Source organism: Pseudophryne corroboree, chromosome 6 (assembly GCF_028390025.1).
Source record: "Pseudophryne corroboree isolate aPseCor3 chromosome 6, aPseCor3.hap2, whole genome shotgun sequence".
Lineage (NCBI taxonomy): Eukaryota > Metazoa > Chordata > Amphibia > Anura > Myobatrachidae > Pseudophryne > Pseudophryne corroboree.
In genome coordinates this window covers 504741675-504768642 of record NC_086449.1, presented here as the reverse complement: position 1 = coordinate 504768642, position 26968 = coordinate 504741675, and the positions used below count along the sequence as shown (strand labels likewise).

Here is a 26968-nt window from a genome sequence, read left to right as displayed (position 1 = left end):
AGTTCTCCGAGCGCTCTTCACCTGCTCACTGCCCACGTTGGCCAGTACTACCATACACTGTCGATAGCGAAGGCAATGTACCCAACTTAGGGCCCTATGTGACCTATATTTACTGGAAGTTTTTAGGACTAACTTACCCTTTCCAGTAAAGTATCGGCCGTTGGAGATTTTCCTGAGAGAGACCAGCGAAAACTCCCTATGCACTTTATTATACACAAATCACGCTTGCGTATGCTCTTTACAGCGCTGATGATACCGCGATTATATGCAAAAGCTCGTAAAAAGGATATCACGTTGCGCTGTATATCGCACCCACAAACGCGCGGTCCAATCGCACAGCATATAGGTACTTGTTACTTATCTGCCGTACGACCACTGGAATAGAATTTCAAGCTGCGAAACCTCAGCCGGAGAGTATAAAAAAAACTATATGGGTCACAACACAATTCACAATTCCCTACCATGCTCCTGTAAGTCTCCTCTTGACTTACGTATTAAACCTTATACTAACGTGAGTCAACCTTCTCACGCCACCAAGTCTCCACTCACTTGATGTACCAAACAACGGGATCCCGATTTACTGGGTTCGAATTTCACTCACTCCTACATTCGTTCACTCAGGTATACTTTGTTTTTCTGTACAGAAAATTAGGATTCATTCAAGTTGGCAGCTTTACCCTCAGAGGCAATTTAAAAAAATTATTTATACTAAATTTTGTTTTTATATTAAATTTCTTTAGAAACCGGGTAGTTTGGTGCTATTGTAGTGTGGCTACTGTCCCACCTTTAAACTAAACGAACTATTGTGTAATTTGTACTTAGCGACCGTATTTCTTATGCAATTTGCGTAAACACGCTACCGTGCATGTCGCTTACGCCGCGTGTGCAGTTCCGTACTGTGTCCGAGACACGTGTACAAAACCGTACGTCCGCAATAGCACAAATCATACAATTCTATAAATGTGAGCAATAAAACTTCTATTGCCCACTAAACACAATCCACACTTGTTCCATTTTAAACCTATTACTACTGGGCCAGAAATGTGTTTTGTGATTTTACTCTTATTTCCTTAAATACTTATTTTATTTTTAACTACATAGCAACAAATACCTCCGATTTCACACAGGTCTAAATGAATCTAACAATTTGAATGTTATGGCAACAATGTGAGAGAGTATGCAAAGTATGGGTGCCGTGTACGCTTTTGGCTCCAAAAAAAATTCACAGATTTGAAATAGCTTTTTTCCTGTTTACCTTACGAGTTCTACCAGCATCTCTACAAACCATACAGAGCAGACTCCATCTAATCAGCAATCAAGTAGGGTTTTCAGTGCATCCATCGACCAAGAAAAGGATACGTAGGATACTTTCTGTCCACCCTTTGCTGATAGATTAAGTCTGCTGTGACCTGTTAGGTAGTAAGTATGTGGAAAACCGGAGGAGCCCCCAATTGATAATGCTGATTTATCCTTAGGAATGAAAGCTATACCTTAGACACACCTTAAATACACTTTACCCTGGAGCTGCTGCGGCCGCTGTACTTAATACACACTCTACATACTTTGTACGCTATTAGCGTACAAAGTCCCGTGCTGGGTACGGATTTAGCGTACAAACGCTGCACTGATGGTACAAAGTACTCACAGCGCGTACACACCCAGAGATACACTTTAAACCTTTTACAGCAATGCAATGCAATGATAATACACTTTAAACCTAAGCTGGGCAATGAAGACACGACACCAGATTGTAATTAAACCGCTGGGTTCCGACACCACAGGGTATTATTGCTGAAAGGGGGTTACAATACAAATAATACAATACAATATAACAGAGTAAATGGCTACATTCAATGTTACATACGTGAGTGGATTCGCTTGCGCTACCCAGTCCGGTCCTCCGTCATCTGATAGATAACATTGTGAGTCTTGTGTCTGACCAGGCCTGTAGTAGGCTCTCTTTATACAATTCTTCCAAAAAGCAATACAATAGATACTGTAATCTCTTTGTCCATTGGACACAGGAATGCACATTTACAGTACAGGAGAGGTCATAGGTCGGTTTGAATAGGTAGGCAATGTCTTTCCCAACTGCTCTTGTGGGTGGTCTCCTCTTGATTCCCGCCGCATACATAATGTACAGTAAATACAGTTTATATCTATATTCTGCTCCTGCACATAACTATCCGCAGGAACATGCGATCTTTCTCAAACCAACACCGGAATGTTACCCTTAAAATACCCTTCAGCTGGATACCAAACACCACCTTATAACCTTGTTCTGTCCCCTCCTATTCTGTAAAGGTGAATCCCTTTGTTCTGAAACCATTTAAACTGCTGTTATTTTCTGATGTGGTGCAGGGAGGCTATGTGTACATTGTGCACTATTTGGATTAAATATGTAATGTGTTTTGATAGCTTTCCATGCGTTCACAAACTCTACCATAAATACCCATACCACACGCTAATGCGCAGGACCGCGGGAGCGATCATACGCAAACTGCGAATATGTGCACGCACGACAGAAAAAGTTCACGCGCGGAGGCCATCTGTGTGTAGTTTATACGTGATGTGTGTACTGCAATATTTTTTGACTTTGACAACACGGACATTACAGGTTTCAGCTCCATGACAGAACATTGGCTTTCTCACTAGACCACCCAGATGCTATAAGTGCCCTAAATGCACGACTTGTGCCCACATGCTCACAGGACCATCGTTCAAAAACCCACACGAGGAGAGATCCATCAACATCAAACACGTTCTTACGTGTATCTCCTCCTTTATTATTTACATCATTGTCTGCCCCTGTAATTTAATGTACGTGGGTAAAATCAATTAGAACTATGAGGGTACGAATAGCCCAGCAGAGGTCGGCAATCAAGCAAGCCACCACCGGAAAGGCTGCAGACCAGCCAGTTGCCAGGCACTTTACTGAAGCAGGACATTCCATCAATGACCTGAAACACATGGTAATTGACCATGTGAAAAATCTTTAAGAGGTGGCGACCGTGAAGGCAGAATACTCCGTCTAGAAGCTAAGTGGATTCACAAGCTTGGAACCATTAACCCTAGTAGCCTTAATGAACTAATGCCTTCTAATTTATTTACCCACAGATAGCTTGCCCAACTCAGGGACTATAAGAGATATACATTTCTTTCTCTTACATATTTTCATTGTGATTAAGTGCATCTGTATGTCTATTCTGTATGGTACAGTCCAATATCTCTTTACTCTCTAGTCTTATTCCTCCTGCTATTTTCATTCTTAGTTTTCAGTATACACTCGGCAGCATGACATTGGCAATGATACAGCATGTATTTTTTAACATCATTGATTTCTAACATTCCTTGAGCCATTGTCGCTACCAGTGCCATTACGTGGGTAGCTTTTTTTGCATCCCATTTTCTTTCTCATTGTTACCATCATCTAGTTTATATGCTCCCTAGACCCTTTCTCCAAGTGTCTCTTACATGCTGCAGCAAGTATCAAGCCATTGTCACACAGCCCAGTCATACTATATTCACTGGTACGGGGATTCTATATGTTGAATGCACTCTCTATTTGTTTACCAGTGCATCACAGCGGCTGCGACAGGCGTATGGTCACCATGGCTCCGGGCGGCCGCTTGCTGATGATGTCAGCGGAAGACGCCGGTCTCCTTGAGCGGGCAGCATCCACCATGCACACGAACAGGGCTTCTCCATTCACTATAAAGTTATGTCTTTCACTTGTCTGTATTGTTTTACACCTTGACAAAGGAGTGTTGTGGCCCCAAAACGTTGGGAATACATGGAGTAACTTTTTCAATACATTGCGTCTTTTCAAGTCTTTGAGTGCCGCTTTTTCATCCTACATTCTGATCTACAACATCCGTCTATTAGAGGGCACCGGAGCTGTTATACCCCACATGTGGGAGTGCCAGTCCATACCAGCCATACTATATATATGTGTGTACACGATTCTACAGAGTTCTGTTTTTCTATTATTGTTAGAAGTTGTATACAGTAGTAATTTCACAAATTAATTTAGAGGACTGATGGAGCGACAACTCATTCTATTATAACATTCAGTAGCGCTCTTGCCACGGGCAAGCAGGACTTTTGGCCGGGGCACCGCTCTCCCAAGGGCACCGCTGCTGTGGCAAGAGCTGCTACTAACTGGGGTGGCGGCGTCGGTGGATAGGAAAAGGTCCTCTCTGCAAAGGGAAACTAGATGCGCAGTGAGGTAGCGTCTCATTTCCCTTCGCGGAGAGGACCTACTGGTGCCTGCCGTGTGGTGCGCCTGACATCATTGCGCACAGCACGGCAGTTTAGAACAGCCATAGATGCAAGAGGTCATAATTTACCTCTAGTGTCTGTGCGCTCCTATCGGAGAGACATCATGACGTCTCTCCCATAGATCCGAGAAGCAGCACCGGAGGCCGGAGACGGAGGGCAGCAGCGGTCTGGAAACAGGAACGGGGTTTGTAAGTATTCTTTATTTTTTTTACTAGAGGCACAGCTACTGGTGGGCACAGTAATGGGTCACAACTACTGGGGGTACAACTACTGGGGGCAAAACTACTGGGGGCACAACTACTGGGAGCAAAACTACTGGGGGCACAACTACTGAGGGTGCAGTACTGGGGGCAAAACTACTGGGGGCAGAGCTGCAGGGGGCACAGCTGCAGGGGGCACAACAGCTACTGGGGGCATAACTCTACAGGGGGCAAAACTACAGGGAGCAAAACTGACTATGCCCCTTCCCTATGAAACCACACCCCTATTTTTGCCGCACGCCTGTGGCGTGCACTAACCCTATTTCGCCTTTCGGGGTGGAGGGGGGAGCCAAAGGAAACTTATATATATATAACACAATAGTATCTTTATCTTGCGCCAAGATAGGAGCAGCACTATGGGGAGATACCGACGATATATAGATGATTTGATTTTAATATGGAAGGGGATGAAGAGAGTGTGAAACAATTTATTGATTATTTTTAAATGAATCCCTTTAATTTGAAGTTTACGTTTAAAACGGATATAAACATAATAGACTATCTGGATCTAAAATTGGAAAGTAAAATTGGGGAGGTTGTCAAAACATCTACTTTTTTCAAGGAAGTTGATGCAAATAATTTCATTCCAACATCTAGTTGCCACCATCCTAATAGAATAGATGGAGTTCCTAATTCTCAGTTTCTTAGACTGAGGAGAAATTGCAGTAATTTGAATGAATTTTTGACACAAGCGAATATGCTTAAATATAATTTTTTGGTACGAGGTTATAACCAGACTAAGGTGGAAGAAGCACTACAGAAAGCAAGTATTGCAGATCGGGCCAATCCTTTATTTAAAAAACCGGCCTCCAAAAATATGAGTGATACTAGTTGTAAGCCTTTCATAACTCAGTATAACAAAGAAAACCGATTAATTACCAAGATATTAGATAAACATTGGCCTATCTTATTAAAAGATTCTATCTATGGTCCTACACTCCCTCCTAAACCTCAAGTAGTCTTTAGAAGGGCTAACAATTTAAAGAATATTTTAGCACCTAGTGCACTGAAGCCCCAACTCACTATTCAGCCGAAGACAAATTTTATGTAAGGAAAAAACATGGTCTGTTTCCCATGTAATCGTTGCATATGTTGCAAGTTTATGGAAAAATCCACCATTTCCTGGAAACATGAAAACGGACTAGAATACACTTTGAGGGACAGAGTAAACTGCAACAGTGAATTTGTCATTTATAGAATAACTTGCAGTTGCAATTTGATGTATGTCGGGAAAACAAAATGTAATGTTAAACTTAGGATACAAGAACATTTACGAGGCATAAAAAATAAAGTCACTAATCATAGTTTACCACGTCACTTTTCAGAAGTTCACAACTCTAATGTTAAAGATTCGAAATTTACCATGTTAGAATTGGTCAAACTAGGCCCCAGAGGAGGGGATAAAGAACGTTCACTTTCCAGAAGGGAATCCTTTTGGATTTTCACTCTGAACACCCTTCACCCAAATGGTCTTAATGAAAATATAGACATTGTGTTATTTCTTTAAATTTCTTAAAAGTGTAAATTTTCCATGTAGATTTTTCACGTCTATTTAGTATATATTAGTCATATTAGTCATATTAGTATCTACAGATAGGGTACACATAATGACGTCTAACTATAGGTTAGGTTAGGGTGGACTTAGGATTGTTTAAATCTTCACAAAAGTTAGGGGCTAAATATCGTATCCATAGTCATATGTTTGTGTATTTTGTGAATTGATAATCATCTGTAGTGCTGTATTGGTTAATTATTAGTGAGCTAAATGTAATTAATTGTTTGTGAAACTGAAGCCTCAAAAGATAGATTGGCCTAACAGTCCCATTTTTTATAGTCCCCATTATGGGGATATAACTTGGCTTATACACAAACCGATTACAATTAATATATAATGAAACTAAATCTATATATCTAAGAGACTTGTAGGAATTTATTCTAAAGATAATTCCATATTCATAACTTCTTTAAGATTATTTACTTAAGAGGTCCCTCATTATTGTAATTATAAGAATAAATATATATATTTTTTGGACAGATATGCATTTATTAAAGAGCTTACGAATATTTCTATATATTTAACATAATGCACCTTTAAGGGTGACCAAATATGTATATTCCAGCTCGATTATTAATATGCTGAGGAGTGGTAATATCAGGTATACCAAGAGATAAGACCGGCGGCCAATAAGAGACAGACTGTAACAATCTTAGGCACAGATAAACTGTTGTCAGACTTCAGCAACGTGTATGGGCACAACCAACTGCAGTCAATCGTTATCATATTGGTGACGCGATTCGCGTCAGAGGGGGGAGGGCGCGGCTAGGTGCCTGCTAGATGGAGTTTGTGTCCCTTATGTCAGGGTCTCCATGGATACCATTCTGGTGAGCAGAGGTGGTTAGATGCCGATGACTCGGTTCACGTCAGAGGAGGGCGGGAGTAGCCGCGTCATTTGGTGTGTGTCCCTGATGCATACGGCGTCAGGGTCACCATGGATACCGCTCTGTTGAGCGGAAATCAATGCGCTAATAAGGAGGACTTCTCTGCGATAAGGCAAGTGCTAGAGGGCGCTTATAATTAGTAGGATGGGCAAGAGGGTGGAACGCACAATGGAACGCATACTGGAAGTACACCTCTTCGGTCAGGTGCACATCATCAGAGCTTTTTTTGGGTAACATAATAAGCTTTCTAAGCATTTAATATATAAACTATTTCCCCTAAAGCCAAGCCACTCATCTTGAGACTCCAATATAGGAAGAATTTGGATTTTTAAGTGGAGTTTAATCCTCTTTTTATATTGCATAACTTCTAATCTGTCCTTAATTAAAGGAAGTGATGCAAGCATGTGAGTAGTTTAAATAGCAGCTGTGTGGATTACTGCTTCATTCTGCTACTCCTACACACATGGTTGCTGAGAGGAAAATTTTGGAGGCTTCAGTTAAGTGTAATAGATGTTTACATTTGGTAATTGCTTATTGTCAGAACTATATGCATTCTAACCAGGAATAATGTCTTTATTTTAAAAGATACACTTTGTGAGGAAGTTTCAATGCTCACACCCTTGTGATTGTTAAACCAGCTATACCTTTTTGGTATGTACAATTAAATATGCTTCTGTTGTGATTCACAATGATTGACACACCTTATGTCAATTAATAAACATATATTTGAACTTTTTAGATCTTGACTTATATCAGAATATAATTACACAAACACACAAACGCACCGGGCCAACTTTAATTGTGGACCCGCCTATGTCCGTGTGTGTATATAAATTCAGGCGCAGCTAAATATTCATATGTAATATCCAATGAATTTAGCTATTCATCACCACTTAAAATCTAAATGCAGCTCCCACTCAGTATCCTGAAGTGTATACCAATTTCGAACCAAAAAAAGAAATCACTTATGTGAGAGAGCGCAAAAAGATTTTAAACATTTTTATTTTATTTTAAAAAACTTTTAAAACTATCATAGCATCATCATATGCATAAATTGCTAAAAGCCTTTGAAACATATAATTATTGAATCTACACAATAAAGCTACCATGGATCAAGATCGCATATCAGTCCATAATATGTTATTTAACACCAGCTGCCACTGATTTTCAGAATTATCCTCACCATTCCTTTTAACCACTTAGTGGCTAGAATACAGTCCAATGTCCCGCACCAGCTGATTCTAGGTTGTAGCAGAAGGTTCCAATACTCATTTCAAACTGAAATACTTTTATATTTGTAGATAGACAGACTTGGATTTGTATGTGGGGTTGTGTCTCTTATCCCTTGACACTTAGATGATATTGTGTCTAACAAAACAGGGCCGATTACCAGAATTAGAGGGTATGTCTCACCTCACCGTACCCAGGTGTTGGGGTTACCGCTCTGCAGATGGCCGTGACCGGTCACCGAGGAAATTCCCCCGTTGCTGTTAACCGCATGCAGTTTGGTACCCCTCCGTATAGTACCCAGCTGTGGCGGTATATCGCGGAGGTGCTCCCTGTAGAGGCCGCCCGGCTTTCCCTTGCCGGAACCTGTGGATCTTACTGCGGGTTGTACTTATGTCATACGGCACTCCGCTCACGGCAGCACGCCGCTGGTTTTATCCTTTTTGCTGGAGCCGTCTGACCTCTCTTCACCCAAGCAGTTGGGGCTTTGTAGTTTAGAGCTGATCCTCCAGGCGCACGGCCGGGATGTCTGTCACGTAGTTCAATTGAAGATTGTTTCAAAGGCACCTAGCAGAGTGCCCTTAACGCGTTTCTCCGTTATGAAGTTGTAACGGTTTCATCAGAAGGTAACCATGTATGCTGAGCACACCTCTATTTAAAAGGAGTCTCCTCCAATCGTTGTTTTTCATTCATTATCAGTGGCAGGTGTGTTTCAAGTGTATACAGGTATATGCATTTTGTGGTCGGCTAATTAACTAGATCACATAATATTACCGGGACCAAATCCCGCAAAAGTTCTTATTAAAACATTATACATAATAATAACATCTTTAACAAGAAGGATATCACATAAACATTGAATTATTCCTTATATTTTCATTGATTATTACAATTTTTCTATTTAATTAATACATAGCAAATGGCAACACGTGAGAAGATTAACATCCTCTTTATAGATCTTTAAGTATATATAAATTACCATCCAGGCCAGCCACTACAGGCATAGCCTCATGAAGAAATACACGGACTACCAACAAATCAACCTGGGTTCTAGTCCCACATCTGACCATAATCAACCACATACACTTAGGTCATATATAATTTTTATTATTATTCTTTGAGCATATCTATTCATTTTTTATTTATTATTTTACAATAGTCCTTCCACTTCTAGGATGGGTTCTATACAACAAATTAAATTCTAACCAGTATTTCTCATATGGACTCTCGCCCTTATTTCTAAAAACATGCATCATATTCTATTTATATAATGAATACATCGATAGACAGCGTCTTCGGATCAAATTAACAATTATATCCCCTCCTATTTCGGGAGGTCTTGTGAAGGGTATCTATATGTATATTCTATGGAGGAGAAAGAAAAAACAGAAGAAACCACAAGGAAAAAATCCCCTCATATCACCATGAAGGACCTACTACTTTTAACCTTTATCAATCCTATATCATATATTGTTCATTTCTATATTGTCGTTGAGACCAAGGGGAGACAAGGAGCCCAATGAAAAAATCCAAAAAGCCTCCCTCTTGCAGAGATAATTGAACCTGTCCCCTCCTCGATCTGTGGCTGGAACATGCTCAATTCCCTGTATTGTCACACCATCCATATTGCCCTTATGCTTATTCTGGATATGTGTAGACAATGAATGTGACCTCATCCCTTTAATTATATTGCGCCTATGCTCTAAAAACCTTACATTCAATTTACGAGTGGTACGTCCCACATATTGAACTCCACATATGCACGTTATAAGATAAATTACATATGTGGTATTACAATCAATATAACCCTTGATTTCAAAAACCGTATTATATGTATTCGAATAAAATTGTGTACTGTTATATCCTATATGTTCACAAGTCATACATCCCGATCGTCTACATCTATAGCAGCCTTCTTTTCGTGGGATAGAGCTGAGCCAAGTCTTTTTTGTTTTCTTAATTGGAATAGAACCCACATAGTGACTGGGTGTCAGGAAACTCTGAAGACTCCTCGCTTTCTTAAATACAATCTGAGGTTCTATTTCCAGTAGTGGTGCTAGTATTTTATCCGCCTTTAGAATGGACATATTCTTTTTTAATAAATTTTTAATTTCACTTGAGCTAGAGTTAAATTTAGTAATAAACCTCATCTCAGTGTTCGCCCTATCAATACTCTTATTTTTATTGTTTAATGTTAGAAGAGAATCCCTATCTTTTGATTTAGCCTGCCTTTCCGCTTCCTCCAAAGTGTCTTCAGGATACCCCTGTTCAAGGAGTGCAATCGTAAGGTTCTGTGCTTGCTGCTCGAAGTCTATAATATCTGAGCAATTCCGTCTATGTCTCATATATTGACTTCTTGGTATATTCTTAAGCCAAGGTTGATAGTGGCAACTGGAATAATTTAGAAATTTATTACAGTCCACCTCCTTTTTGTATGTCGAGGTGGTAATATTACCATTATCAATTTTTATGGCAATATCCAGAAAAGAAATGCTTGTGCAGTGTATAGTGCTCGTGAGTTTCAATCCAAACTGATTTGTGTTTAGATATTCCACAAACAGCTTGGCCGAACTAAAATCCCCTTCCCAGATAAAAAACATATCATCTATATATCTGCCATAAAGCACCAGGTCCGCCCCATATGGGCCTGACCAAACAAGAGTCTCTTCAAACAGGCCCATATACAAGTTGGCAAAGCTAGGGGCGAACCTGGTGCCCATGGCAGTGCCCAAGATCTGTAAATAAAATTGTGCATTAAAGATAAAATAATTGTGAGTAAGAGTGAAAGTGATAGCATCCAAAACAAACTTACGTCTGGCCTCACTCAGGTCATCATCTCGGAGAAGGAAGCTTTTTATCGCCTCTACTCCTCCTCTGTGTGGAATATTCGTGTATAGTGACTCTACATCACACGTAATAAAGATATAATTATCCTGCCATACTACAGACGACAATAAATTTAAAAAGTGCATCGAGTCTCTGATGTATGACCTGAGTGTGGTCACATGTGGCTGTAAAAAAGAATCAATAAACAATGATAAATTTGCGGTGAGGGACCCAATACCAGAAATAATAGGACGCCCAGGTGGTGCGGTGAGGGATTTGTGAATTTTGGGCAAATGATAATAAGTGGGTATTACAAGGTGTGAATTAAATAAAAAATGATATTCATGTCTGGATATCGCCCCATCTGCACATGCCTCATCAAGGAGCATCCTGAATTCACCTACAAAGGCAGATGTTGGATTATATGTTAATTTAGAGTAAATTTTTTTATTATTAAGTTGTCTATAGGCTTCCTCTTCATATGCGCTCTTATCCTGCACCACTGTGCCCCCTCCTTTATCCGCATTCTTGATTATGATAGATTTGTCCTCCATTAATTTTCTAAGTGCATTTCTTTCTCTTTTGTGAAGGTTATCCCTCTTTTTACTATTTCTATTTTTCTCTTTATCTTTATCACAGATCTCTTTTAAACCATCTAGAGTTAGGGTATAGAAAGTTTCTATCATACCGCTTTTATGTTGCATCGGGTAAAATTCCGATTTTTTCCTGAATATGGTCTTATTTTCCCGTTTTACATCAATGAGTTTCACTGTTTCGTTACCCTCCTGCTCTAATTCCACAAGTATCTTTAGTGCTGCCTGATCTGCTCCATCTAAAAGAATAGGATACTGATTTGTTTCTTTTAACACTTTGTTTGCAAAGTACCGCTGTCTACATAAATCTCTAGTGAACCTATTTAACTCAATGAAGAGCTCAAATAAATTTGGTTCCTGTGTAGGAGCAAATTTAAGACCCTTCGCAATCACAGCCTTCTCACTTTCACTTAATACTCTAGATGACAGATTAAACAGACCTCTATTTCTCAGTCTTTTCTTGCACTTTTGGTGACATTTCTTGCTTCCTCCTCTGCATCCTCTGTTTCGAAACCCTTTCTTTTGGGCGAATCCTGGCTCAACACTGCGAACCTGTTTCGACCTTTCCAGATGGGGTATAGATCTTTCTCTAAAAAAGAGGACCCAGAGGAGGCACCCAGATTTTCTTTATTTGTATTAGGGGTCTGTTCCCTCGTCTTCGGTCTTGCCCCCCTATAATTATACTCTACATTAGGACGAATAGCCCTGGGGTTCATTTGTGAATCCCGTTTTTTTAGGGGGTTTTTATGATTTGGGTATCCTGATGGATCATTTCTTACTTCAGTTGACTCTTTGTCATTACATTGCTCACCATTCTTATTTCTCCTATTTGGCTTATTTCTAAACCCATAATTTCCCTTAGGATATATGTTTGACAGTTCCTGTCCTGGATGGTTTCTAAATCTTCTATTATAGGATCTTACTTCATTTCTTTCATAATCCTGTTTATCTCTAGTCAGTTTTTGGTTTTTTGTCGATATCAGCTGCTGTTCAAAAGTTTCAATTTTCTGATTAAGTTTATATTCAGAGTCCTTAAAATCTGCTCTTACATTGTAGGGTTTCAATAGACTCTGTATTTTCTCGATCTCCTCAGCTACCTCCTTTACCTTTGTATCCCGATATACAATAAGAAGATCTATTAGAGAAAGGGAACAACTATCAAGTGTTGCATTCCATTTCTCCTCTAGATCCGCATTGTCCTTAAATGAGCATGTTTTATATATTCTAAGACCCCTTGGAATCATTTTCTCTTTTTTATATTTTAGCAAAAGCATTTTGTCTAACCAATGACGTGTCTCTGTCATGAGTAGTGTTTCCAATCTAAAAAACAAATGATGCATATCCAATGGGTTGGCCTCCCCTGAAGTATTCTCTCTACTCAAGGTATTAGTCAATAGGAGGTTTCTCCTTGTATTCCTTTCCTCAATATTCTCACGTGTTGCCATTGTGTACTGCTGCCCAAAAAACTTCAGATAAAAGATACACAATATAATTACACAAACACACAAACGCACCGGGCCAACTTTAATTGTGGACCCGCCTATGTCCGTGTGTGTATATAAATTCAGGCGCAGCTAAATATTCATATGTAATATCCAATGAATTTAGCTATTCACCACCACTTAAAATCTAAATGCAGCTCCTACTCAGTATCCTGAAGTGTATACCAATTTCGAACCAAAAAAAGAAATCACTTATGTGAGAGAGCGCAAAAAGATTTTAAACATTTTTATTTTATTTTAAAAAACTTTTAAAACTATCATAGCATCATCATATGCATAAATTGCTAAAAGCCTTTGAAACATATAATTATTGAATCTACACAATAAAGCTACCATGGATCAAGATCGCATATCAGTCCATAATATGTTATTTAACACCAGCTGCCACTGATTTTCAGAATTATCCTCACCATTCCTTTTAACCACTTAGTGGCTAGAATACAGTCCAATGTCCCGCACCAGCTGATTCTAGGTTGTAGCAGAAGGTTCCAATACTCATTTCAAACTGAAATACTTTTATATTTGTAGATAGACAGACTTGGATTTGTATGTGGGGTTGTGTCTCTTATCCCTTGACACTTAGATGATATTGTGTCTAACAAAACAGGGCCGATTACCAGAATTAGAGGGTATGTCTCACCTCACCGTACCCAGGTGTTGGGGTTACCGCTCTGCAGATGGCCGTGACCGGTCACCGAGGAAATTCCCCCATTGCTGTTAACCGCATGCAGTTTGGTACCCCTCCGTATAGTACCCAGCTGTGGCGGTATATCGCGGAGGTGCTCCCTGTAGAGGCCGCCCGGCTTTCCCTTGCCGGAACCTGTGGATCTTACTGCGGGTTGTACTTATGTCATACGGCACTCCGCTCACGGCAGCACGCCGCTGGTTTTTTCCTTTTTGCTGGAGCCGTCTGACCTCTCTTCACCCAAGCAGTTGGGGCTTTGTAGTTTAGAGCTGATCCTCAAGGCGCACGGCCGGGATGTCTGTCACGTAGTTCAATTGAAGATTGTTTCAAAGGCACCTAGCAGAGTGCCCTTAACGCGTTTCTCCGTTATGAAGTTGTAACGGTTTCATCAGAAGGTAACCATGTATGCTGAGCACACCTCTATTTAAAAGGAGTCTCCTCCAATCGTTGTTTTTCATTCATTATCAGTGGCAGGTGTGTTTCAAGTGTATACAGGTATATGCATTTTGTGGTTGGCTAATTAACTAGATCACATAATATTACCGGGACCAAATCCCGCAAAAGTTCTTATTAAAACATTATACATAATAATAACATCTTTAACAAGAAGGATATCACATAAACATTGAATTATTCCTTATATTTTCATTGATTATTACAATTTTTCTATTTAATTAATACATAGCAAATGGCAACACGTGAGAAGATTAACATCCTCTTTATAGATCTTTAAGTATATATAAATTACCATCCAGGCCAGCCACTACAGGCATAGCCTCATGAAGAAATACACGGACTACCAACAAATCGACCTGGGTTCTAGTCCCACATCTGACCATAATCAACCACATACACTTAGGTCATATATAATTTTTATTATTATTCTTTGAGCATATCTATTCATTTTTTATTTAATATTTTACAATAGTCCTTCCACTTCTAGGATGGGTTCTATACAACAAATTAAATTCTAACCAGTATTTCTCATATGGACTCTCGCCCTTATTTCTAAAAACATGCATCATATTCTATTTATGCTGGCCTGGATGGTAATTTATATATACTTAAAGATCTATAAAGAGGATGTTAATCTTCTCACGTGTTGCCATTAATTAATACGTGTTGCCACGTATTAATTAAATAGAAAAATTGTAATAATCAATTAAAATATAAGGAATAATTCAATGTTTATGTGATATCCTTCTTGTTAAAGATGTTATTATTATGTATAATGTTTTAATAAGAACTTTTGCGGGATTTGGTCCCGGTAATATTATGTGATCTAGTTAATTAGCCGACCACAAAATGCATATACCTGTATACACTTGAAACACACCTGCCACTGATAATGAATGAAAAACAACGATTGGAGGAGACTCCTTTTAAATAGAGGTGTGCTCAGCATACATGGTTACCTTCTGATGAAACCGTTACAACTTCATAACGGAGAAACGCGTTAAGGGCACTCTGCTAGGTGCCTTTGAAACAATCTTCAATTGAACTACGTGACAGACATCCCGGCCGTGCGCCTGGAGGATCAGCTCTAAACTACAAAGCCCCAACTGCTTGGGTGAAGAGAGGTCAGACGGCTCCAGCAAAAAGGATAAAACCAGCGGCGTGCTGCCGTGAGCGGAGTGCCGTATGACATAAGTACAACCCGCAGTAAGATCCACAGGTTCCGGCAAGGGAAAGCCGGGCGGCCTCTACAGGGAGCACCTCCGCGATATACCGCCACAGCTGGGTACTATACGGAGGGGTACCAAACTGCATGCGGTTAACAGCAACGGGGGAATTTCCTCGGTGACCGGTCACGGCCATCTGCAGAGCGGTAACCCCAACACCTGGGTACGGTGAGGTGAGACATACCCTCTAATTCTGGTAATCGGCCCTGTTTTGTTAGACACAATATCATCTAAGTGTCAAGGGATAAGAGACACAACCCCACATACAAATCCAAGTCTGTCTATCTACAAATATAAAAGTATTTCAGTTTGAAATGAGTATTGGAACCTTCTGCTACAACCTAGAATCAGCTGGTGCGGGACATTGGACTGTATTCTAGCCACTAAGTGGTTAAAAGGAATGGTGAGGATAATTCTGAAAATCAGTGGCAGCTGGTGTTAAATAACATATTATGGACTGATATGCGATCTTGATCCATGGTAGCTTTATTGTGTAGATTCAATAATTATATGTTTCAAAGGCTTTTAGCAATTTATGCATATGATGATGCTATGATAGTTTTAAAAGTTTTTTAAAATAAAATAAAAATGTTTAAAATCTTTTTGCGCTCTCTCACATAAGTGATTTCTTTTTTTTACTTATATCAGAACCTGAATTAAAATAGTCTTGATACAAGATTTGAATATTCAGGTACGCGCACAGCAATTTTTTTGTCAGTTTTTTGTTTAAATTCAATCCTATATACCTTTTAGATATGGGTATATTTCAGATTTCTCCTTTTTCAGGCAGTTTGCCATAAAAATAACACCACTACAGGACTGCCAATATTCTTGAGAGGAACTATACCTGAAGCTCCCATAAGGAGCATTATAGGAGAGCATTTGTTTCTATTTTCAAGGTAGGTCCTGTGGCCCTAATTGATCCAACATTGGTTTGTCATGTACAAACACATTTATTAATGTGTTTTTTATTTATTTACACATCTCTTAGGTTGTGATTCTCTATATACAAACCCAACAGTGGCAAATAAGCCTGCTTTTTATATTCGGTGGGTATTTACCTAATTTTAAATTTCTCATACCACATATATTTTTCCTACTTTGGTCCTTAATTTAGGACATTAGTTCTCTTTCCAGCTATAATTTTTTTATAGTAATTTATTCTATCTATTCCCAAACAAGCTACCCCTGATGAAGTCGTTAAGACAAAACGTGTTGGGTCTGTCAGTCAAAGCTACTAAACCAGTCTGTGAAGATACTCCCTCTTGAGCTCACCAGTGGCGTAAGTTTGTCACAGATGCCCGGAGGCAAGATAAATATTGGTGCCCCCTATTTCCTATATCAAGATAAATATATGTATGTATGTGTGCGTGAGACATTTCCAAGAATACCACAACTCAGATATTCAGGAGTTGACGTTTACAGTCCTAGATCATATTCAGGAAAGTAAAAGAGGTGGGGATAGAGATATACGCTTGGCTTAAAGAGAATCATATTGGATTTACACATTGAATATGCTTATTCCGCATGGGCTCAACGAGAATATAGATATGACCTGCTTTTTATAGAAAGTGAAATCCATATTCTTCTTTTTCTCTTTCTTTCCTCCCTGAGATTTCTTTAGACCTGTCCTTATTCAGCTTGTTAATAGCCAATAGGTGTCTAGTTTACCTCTCTGAGCCTTGGTTAGGGATCTGTAGAACCAATAATATGTCGACCAGTGGGAGGTCCTTATGATTACCATCACATTAATTATTCATTTACAATTGTTAGGTGTTAATTTGTCAAATGGTTTGTATACTAAAAAAAAAAAAAAAAAATTATGTAAAAATAGAGCCTTGTCTATTATGTCATTTTAAGACTAACATATATCAATATTTCAATTGATTCTTTAGATATTTTGCTAATTTACCACTTATTGTCACGTATGGAGAATTCATATTACTGCTATTCTACAAAGTTCCTTCTGTATATAGTGAGATCTAATAAGACTAACAGTACAACTATATTTTGAGTTAAATACTCATAGTTCCTGATGAATCTATCTAAACAGCGCATTTATGGATGTATGATGAACTTATAAGTCACTGTTGCCGATTGATACAATCTGTGGGTGTCCCACAGAATGTGACTCCTATTGAGGAACTGAGGACGTAAGGGTCACCATGGTGACGGAACGCAAGCCGTCTCGTCCCAACGTCTTCCGGTCACGTGACGCGGTCAGTCTCCCTAACTTCCCGGTCTGACTAACAACCCGTGGCGCCTGATGACGGGGCTTTCAGCTCTAGCGTCGGCGCAACTGAGTGCAGCGCGTTTGGAGTTGCTATGGGCAACCGAAGTCGCCTTGCTATGGAGGCCTGTCCTGACGGACACCAATTAGAATAAGTGTGAAAAGTTTATGTCCCGCCTCCACTCCCATTCACTTCTCTATAGGCTCCGTTAGCTGTCAATCAGAATCACATTTATTTCACATAGATACTAGCCACAACAGGGTATTTTGGGAAAGCCAATTAATTAAATTATATGTGGCTTAAGTTTAGGTTTATGGTAATTTTCACTAGTTGTAAAATAATTATATACTTACATTGCTATAGGGGATTTATAAAGATCCCCTTTTTTACTTCATAATACTAGTTATTCACAGTCATTTAAACACTAATTAGTATCACTGAAGGAAGTGAGGTCATCAAAGTTCCTTCTATATAAACATGCACTTAGCCTCCATGCTTCATTGCATGATCACTGGCTCACTGCTGATCACTATTTGGAAGGTAAGGAAAACTTGTCTTTATGACATTCTACACCAGGCTCTATTTAGCTTAAGTTGATGCTGGATTTCTTTTTACACAAATATGTATTCATACTTTGTTAAATTGCTGATATATATTTTTATTTTTAAGCCTTCATGCTGGGCTGTGCAATGTTATACTCCTAGCACAGCTTCCTTTCATTGTCCACCTGTTGGTAATTAAGTGGTGGTTTCTTTAGAGTATTTGCTGTCTGTTTCCATATATCCCTGGGTCAATTGGTTTTAATTAGTGTGATTATACACATGTGTTCTCAGATTGGGACTTAGTTAACATAGGTCCTAACTGTTGTTATACAATTAAATCCTCTAGGTATCATATCCATAGGATACCATAAGGACTCTGTATAGATTTCTGCATTTTTCACCTGTATTGTGACTTCTGAGGTATGTTATGATTAATGCATTTTGTGCTTGTGGAATCTTAATGTTAATAGATTAATTACAATAGTGAATAGAGTCTTCATTGATAAGATGCAGATTCATCAGCACATGTGCTTCATATAGAAGTAATTAATTTTATACTTCTAGTCTAAAAAGACAGAAAAATTAGACTAGAGGTAATACACTCCCATTTTTATTTTTTTAAATGAAGGTTAAGGTCTATGATGTATGGAAAGATTAATAGTAATCTCCTAGAACATATCTTTATGGTCTGACTAGTCCTCACATTTCAGATGTGAAGGCGTTTATATACCAGTGATTCTTGAAATGAGTGGTATCTGAGTTTAGGCCCTCCCTTTTTGTATACCTTTCACCATGATAAGGTGAGACACTAACAAATGCTAATTAACTCATTAGGTCCTCCATGTGTGCATGAAGTTGCCGATTTCTCTTTATTTCATACGAATGCTTCCCTTTTGAGCTCTTCGTAATCTGAGTTACCAGATTCACGAGGTATGTTGTACATTATTCAACCTCTATGGTTTAATTGCATTTAGATAATAGATCCCTTCAAGAACTTGTTATATTCCCAATTAGGCTGACTTTATGCCCTTATTTCACGCCTCATTGATGTTTGGAAGCCCACGTATGAACCTATTCGGCCAATGATCTAGGCCTATCACTCTTTTGGATAGACATTATTATCTATGGTATGCCTAACATAAAATCTTTTTCGGTGGACCATGTTTATGAATAACATCTTAAAGTCTCTTCTAATTATGTGAGATTATCAACTGCTCATTCCATGTTTTCGATTTTTTCCTTGTCTTGCCCATCTTTGTTGTTTTTTCGGACTGTTCTTTTGGATTGTTTGTACATTTTCTTATGTATTTTTATGTATTTTCATGTATTCATATATTTTATTGAATGGTTGTTCTATAATTTCTAGACGCACCCCTGATGAAGTCTAGTTCCTAGACGAAACGCGTTGGTTTACTGTATTTCTTGTTGATGTTATCTCCGAATATTTAATGAGGAAGAATAAGGATACAACAGAAAGGTTGCCTTCTTTCCTCCATATCCCATTGATGGATTATTGTAGGAGAAACTACATCATAATGTACATGTAATAATGATGGATATACTTCATGTTTCTGTATAATTGTTTTAATAAATTTTTATGAAAAGTACAGTCCGTTATGTGTTTTAAAAACCTGTATAAATATTGATTGCAAATCCTGTTAAGCAATAGTCTTTGTATAAGGGTATTTGTAAACCCCTGGGGCGCCATTTTTCCTCTTTTTCTATACTCTATTTTCTTTGCTCAGTTCCTCCTAACAAGGAACTCAGAGGAACCAGGCAGCCCATCCTAGAGATAGCTATACCTAATCGCCTATTTTGAAACCAATTAGCGCAGGAGGAGAGTGTTTGTGGAATTTAACTATTTTTGTTAGGTACTTTCCGTTGCGGCTGGGCATTATGCCTCTATTTAACGATCGTAAAAGTAGGAGTCAAAAATGTAGAACCATTTTCTTGGAGGATGTGCAAGACATGGAACAAACCGAAGAGGATAATGAACAGTATTATCATTTACTCAATAGAATGGAGAAACTAGCTTCCAGAGAGCTAAAAAGCTGGTATGATCTCATCACACTTGAAAAATACCTGGAAGTAGGCCGAATCCCTAGAGGCCTAAGGCTCAATAAGACACCTGTAATGGGAACACTGAGTGAGGACTTTAATGATAAGTGGAATAGGATTTTGGATGAAAGTGCCACTAAACTGGTGGAGCTTATTGTAACAGAGAGGAAGAAAGAACTAGAAGGATTAGAGGTCGAACTGGGTAAACTAGAGTTGGTACACATTAAATTTAATGAAGATGAAGATTTCAAAAGGGACGTGGCAGATTTGCAGTATAAATTAGACTCTCTAGAGAATGAGATCATTCTGCGCAAACAAAAAAAGTTTGCTCGAGATAAAACTGATTATACTAATGGGAAAATACATGACTGGGGAAGTGGCCCCAATAAGCAATACTCCAATGAATATCAAATACAAAAAGGAAGGAGGAGAGCCCAGGAGGATTATGAGGATGAAGTTTTCCAACAGAGACGCAATTTTGCCCCTAGGCAACGCCCTAAACAAAGGAACTACTATGGAAGGAGAAGGAGTTCCAATCAATCACCTGGACAAAGATATGGAAGAAAATCTTCTTACCGTACACAATTATCCCCCATTAATTTTCATGAGAGACACTCATATTACAATAGATATGACCTTTTAAGGCCAGTCTCCCCTAAAAGGAGGGCTTTTTTAGGGACAAGAATGAACACAGGTCTACCGTATCGTCAAGAAAGGGAACATCTCCATACCCGCCTAGACTCTCCACAAGGAATGAAAAGACATCTCAACCCAGGAGAAGAGGCACAAGGGGGGAAGAAAAATCGCCCAACAACAAAAAAAGAAGAGCAATCAACTTCCTACAGGAACCTCTAAATCAGGCATCATCAATCTTTCCAAAAAGGAACTATCAAGCGCACAGGCAGCAGTATTAAATAAGGGTTTGAAGTTCGCCCCTAATCAGCACGTGGATAAATTCAATCTTTTCGTAAACCTCAATAAGTACATTCGTACTCTCACTCTAAAAAGACACTTCTTGAAGAATCCAGTACAAAAATTGACCCACGAGCCCAAAACCAAACCCTTAGTTGCACCCCCCTCTAGATACTATCCAGTGGAATCTAGGGGTAGCCACATTGATTTCTTCTTTGACTCAGTCAAAGAAGATTTCAAGAAATTGAAACTTCAAAATGATAAATTTTGTGATAACCTCACAGCTCAAGAAAGACTAGCGGTTAAACAACTTAAGAAGGATGACACCATAGTTATTAAAATGGCTGATAAGGGAGGAGCTGTAGTCATTTAAGAAAGAAGCGCATATGTTGCAGAGGCATTGAAACAAATCACAGATACATCCACTTATGAGCTATTAAAGGGGGATCCATCAGAGAAGTTCATAGAAGAATTGTACATCCTGCTGAATGAGGCTAAGAAGAAAGAGGTAATAGTTAAAGAGGAATTCGAATATATATACAACAAAAAACCTAAGATTCCTGTCTTTTACCACTTACCAAAAGTGCATAAGGGTTTAACCCCTCCCCCAGGTAGACCTATAGTGGCAGGTGTGGATTCCTTAACCTCCAACCTGTCGCACTTCTTGGATATCAAATTACAACCATACGTGAAAAGACAACAATCGTATTTGAAGGATTCTACCAGTCTCCTTATGAACTTGAGAGAACTACAGTGGCTCCCGTCGTACAGATGGGTAACAATCGACGTGCAAGCCCTTTATACCTCCATCCCACATTCTAAGGGATTAAAAGCAGTTGAGAGAATCCTTATGGACGATGACAGCGTTTCTAACGATGAGAGGGAATTCTTAATAGAAGGTATCTGGTTTGTTTTACATCGAAACTACTTTGAGTTTGAAGGACAGTATTACCTTCAGAAACAGGGGACTGCGATGGGGACCAAGTTTGCCCCATCGTATGCTAACATCTATATGGACCAGTGGGAACAGGAGTACATATATACCAAGGAGAAGTTTAAACATTCTAACATTAAGTTCTATAAAAGATACATCGACGATTTGATCCTAATTTGGGCCGGTCAACTAGAGACACTCGTCAGTTTTATCTCCTGTATCCAAGATAACCCCTATAATCTGAGGTTCACATACAAGCAACATCCTTCAACGATAGATTATCTTGATATCCTCCTTGACATTGATGCAGATGGATTACTGAATACAAAAACCCATTTTAAAGAAACCGATGCCAACAGTTTCATACCACGTAACAGTTGCCATCTCACTAGATGGAAGACAACAGTACCTTTTTCACAGTTTACTAGAATGCGAAAAAATTGTAACAACATATTCAGCTACTGGGAACAATCCTCTGCATTAGTAGAACAGTTCATTGATAGGGGATATGAAGATTCCGAGCTACGTAGGGATCAAATTCGGGCATCCGAGTTAGATAGAGACAGATTTTTCACAACCGAAAGAAAAACTAAGGACCATCTAAAGAATGAGAGACCCTTCATTACACAATACAATCAAGAAAATGGGAAAATCAGACACATTTTGAATAAACACTGGCATCTGCTACGTAAGGATCCTATACTTGGACCACATCTATCAGAAAGACCTAATATGGTATTCAGGAAGTCTAATAACCTTAAGAATATTCTGGCACCCAGTAAACTACATCCCTGCTAACCAATCAGTGATAATACTGCTAAACACCCTTTAATGTCACGAACAGGGCTATTTCCCTGTAATAGATGTATATGCTGTCGACATATTGATAAGAAAGCCTTTTGCTGGAAAGACGAAAGAATGAGAACTCATAAGTTGAAGTCAATTGTTACCTGTAACACGAATTACGTCATTTACAAAATCTGCTGTACCTGTAAGCTTTCGTATATCGGTAAGACTAAGAGAAGTCTAAAAATAAGAATTCAAGAACACCTGCGGAATATAAAAAATAAAGTCCAGAACCACAGCCTCCCCAGACATTTCCAAGAATACCACAACTCAGATATTCAGGAGTTGACGTTTACAGTCCTAGATCATATTCAGGAAAGTAAAAGGGGTGGGGATAGAGATATACGCTTGGCCCAAAGAGAATCATATTGGATTTACACATTGAATACGCTTATTCCGCATGGGCTTAACGAGAATATAGATATGACCTGCTTTTTATAGAAAGTGAAATCCATATTCTTCTTTTTCTCTTTCTTTCCTCCCTGAGATTTCTTTAGACCTGTCCTTATTCAGCTTGTTAATAGCCAATAGGTGTCTAGTTTACCTCTCTGAGCCTTGGTTAGGGATCTGTAGAACCAATAATATGTCGACCAGTGGGAGGTCCTTATGATTACCATCACATTAATTATTCATTTACAATTGTTAGGTGTTAATTTGTCAAATGGTGTGTATACTAAAAAAAAAAAAAAAAATATGTAAAAATAGAGCCTTGTCTATTATGTCATTTTAAGACTAACATAGATCAATATTTCAATTGATTCCTTAGATATTTTGCTAATTTACCACTTATTGTCACGTATAGAGAATTCATATTACTGCTATTCTACAAAGTTCCTTCTGTATATAGTGAGATCTAATAAGACTAACAGTGCAACTATATTTTGAGTTAAATACTCATAGTTCCTGATGAATCTATCTAAACAGCGCATTTATGGATGTATGATGTACTTATAAGTCACTGTTGCCGATTGATACAATCTGTGGGTGTCCCAATCTGCGGTCAGTCTCCCTGTGGGTGTCCCACAGAATGTGACTCCTATTGAGGAACTGAGGACGTAAGGGTCACCATGGTGACGGAACGCAAGCCGTCTCGTCCCAACGTCTTCCGGTCACGTGACGCGGTCAGTCTCCCTGACTTCCCGGTCTGACTAACAACCCGTGGCGCCTGATGACGGGGCTTTCAGCTCCAGCGTCGGCGCAACTGAGTGCAGCGCGTTTGGAGTTGCTATGGGCAACCGAAGTCGCCTTGCTGGGGAGGCCTGTCCTGACGGACACCAATTAGAATAAGTGTGAAAAGTTTATGTCCCGCCTCCACTCCCATTCACTTCTCTATAGGCTCCGTTAGCTGTCAATCAGAACCACATTTATTTCACATAGATACTAGCCACAACAGGGTATTTTGGGAAAGCCAATTAATTAAATTATATGTGGCTTAAGTTTAGGTTTATGGTAATTTTCACTAGTTGTAAAATAATTATATACCTACATTGCTATAGGGGATTTATAAAGATCCCCTTTTTTACTTCATAATACTAGTTATTCACAGTCATTTAAACACTAATTAGTATCACTGAAGGAAGTGAGGTCATCAAAGTTCCTTCTATATAAACATGCACTTAGCCTCCATGCTTCATTGCATGATCACTGGCTCACTGCTGATCACTATTTGGAAGGTAAGGAAAACTTGTCTTTATGACATTCTACACCAGGCTCTATTTAGCTTAAGTTGATGCTGGATTTCTTTTTACACAAATATGTATTCATACTTTGTTAAATTGCTGATATATATTTTTATTTTTAAGCCTTCATGCTGGGCTGTGCAATGTTATACTCCTAGCACAGCTTCCTTTCATTGTCCACCTGTTGGTAATTAAGTGGTGGTTTCTTTAGAGTATTTGCTGTCTGTTTCCATATATCCCTGGGTCAATTGGTTTTAATTAGTGTGATTATACACATGTGTTCTCAGATTGGGACTTAGTTAACATAGGTCCTAACTGTTGTTATACAATTAAATCCTCTAGGTATCATATCCATAGGATACCATAAGGACTCTGTATAGATTTCTGCATTTTTCACCTGTATTGTGACTTCTGAGGTATGTTATGATTAATGCATTTTGTGCTTGTGGAATCTTAATGTTAATAGATTAATTACAATAGTGAATAGAGTCTTCATTGATAAGATGCAGATTCATCAGCACATGTGCTTCATATAGAAGTAATTAATTTTATACTTCTAGTCTAAAAAGACAGAAAAATTAGACTAGAGGTAATACACGCCCATTTTTATTTTTTTAAATGAAGGTTAAGGTCTATGATGTATGGAAAGATTAATAGTAACCTCCTAGAACATATCTTTATGGTCTGACTAGTCCTCACATTTCAGATGTGAAGGCGTTTATATACCAGTGATTCTTGAAATGAGTGGTATCTGAGTTTAGGCCCTCCCTTTTTGTATACCTTTCACCATGATAAGGTGAGACACTAACAAATGCTAATTAACTCATTAGGTCCTCCATGTGTGCATGAAGTTGCCGATTCCTCTTTTTTTCATACGAATGCTTCCCTTTTGAGCTCTTCGTAATCTGAGTTACCAGATTCACGAGGTATGTTGTACATTATTCAACCTCTATGGTTTAATTGAATTTAGATAATAGATCCCTTCAAGAACTTGTTATATTCCCAATTAGGCTGACTTTATGCCCTTATTTCACGCCTCATTGATGTTTGGAAGCCCACGTATGAACCTATTCGGCCAATGATCTAGGCCTATCACTCTTTTGGATAGACATTATTATCTATGGTATGTCTAACATAAAATCTTTTTCGGTGGACCATATTTATGAATAACATCTTAAAGTCTCTTCTAATTATGTGAGATTATCAACTGCTCATTCCATGTTTTCGATTTTTTCCTTGTCTTGCCCATCTTTGTTGTTTTTTCGGACTGTTCTTTTGGATTGTTTGTACATTTTCTTATGTATTTTTATGTATTTTCATGTATTCATATATTTTATTGAATGGTTGTTCTATAATTTCTAGACGCACCCCTGATGAAATCTAGTTCCTAGACGAAACGCGTTGGTTTACTGTATTTCTTGTTGATGTTATCTCCGAATATTTAATGAGGAAGAATAAGGATACAACAGAAAGGTTGCCTTCTTTCCTCCATATCCCATTGATGGATTTCTGTAGGAGAAACTACATCATAATGTACATGTAATAATGATGGATATACTTCATGTTTCTGTATAATTGTTTTAATAAATTTTTATGAAAAGTACAGTCCGTTATGTGTTTTAAAAACCTGTATAAATATTGATTGCAAATCCTGTTAAGCAATAGTCTTTGTATAAGGGTATTTGTAAACCCCTGGGGCGCCATTTTTCCTCTTTTTCTATACTCTCTCTCTCTCTCTCTCTCTCTATATATATATATATATATATATATATATATAGAGTGTGTGTGTGTGTGTGTGTGTGTGTGTGTGTGTGTGTGTGTGTATGGAGTGTTCTGAAAAAAAAATATATACTGTATTTATACATTTGATTGTCTTTTATTTTAAATCACACATTTCTTAGCAGTCATACCCAGGATTAGGACCCATGACCTGTTACAGTAACAGCAGACATTTTACTGATGGAGCTATTTGCTCCTGTAGAGGAAGCATGAGAATTCTAACTATATGAAGTTACATGTAATTGTCAGAGAAGTATCTTCATATAGTTAAAATTCTCATATTTCCTATACAGGAGCAAACAGCTTCATCAGTAAGGTGTCTGCTTCCAGTGTAATAGGGTGTGGTTTCTAATTCTGGGTATGACACTTGTAAAATGAGTATATTCAGTATAATAAAGAGGGTGTGATATGTAAGGTGCAGGGACCAGTGAGGAAGTCGGCCACTGAAAAGACAGCGACAGCTATCAATTAACTTAATTCAATGGTGTCACA

At 38.5% G+C, this 26968-nt stretch overlaps 2 long non-coding RNA genes across 3 annotated transcripts; both read left to right on the top strand.

Annotated features, from left to right (window-relative positions):
* Window positions 1–18517: 18517 nt before the first annotated feature.
* Window positions 18518–19387, top strand: LOC134935395 (uncharacterized). Its single transcript, XR_010180110.1, has 3 exons — window positions 18518–18688; window positions 19103–19198; window positions 19283–19387. It is a non-coding gene; the product is annotated as an uncharacterized LOC134935395 (long non-coding RNA).
* A 5236-nt stretch (window positions 19388–24623) lies between these two features.
* On the top strand, window positions 24624–26300 carry LOC134935394 (uncharacterized). Of its 2 annotated transcripts, none has more exons than XR_010180109.1 (4): window positions 24624–24691; window positions 25040–25113; window positions 25528–25623; window positions 26060–26300. It is a non-coding gene; the product is annotated as an uncharacterized LOC134935394 (long non-coding RNA). The 2 variants fall into 2 exon arrangements; XR_010180108.1 differs by lacking the exon at window positions 26060–26300 and adding an exon at window positions 25708–25814.
* Window positions 26301–26968: the final 668 nt, after the last annotated feature.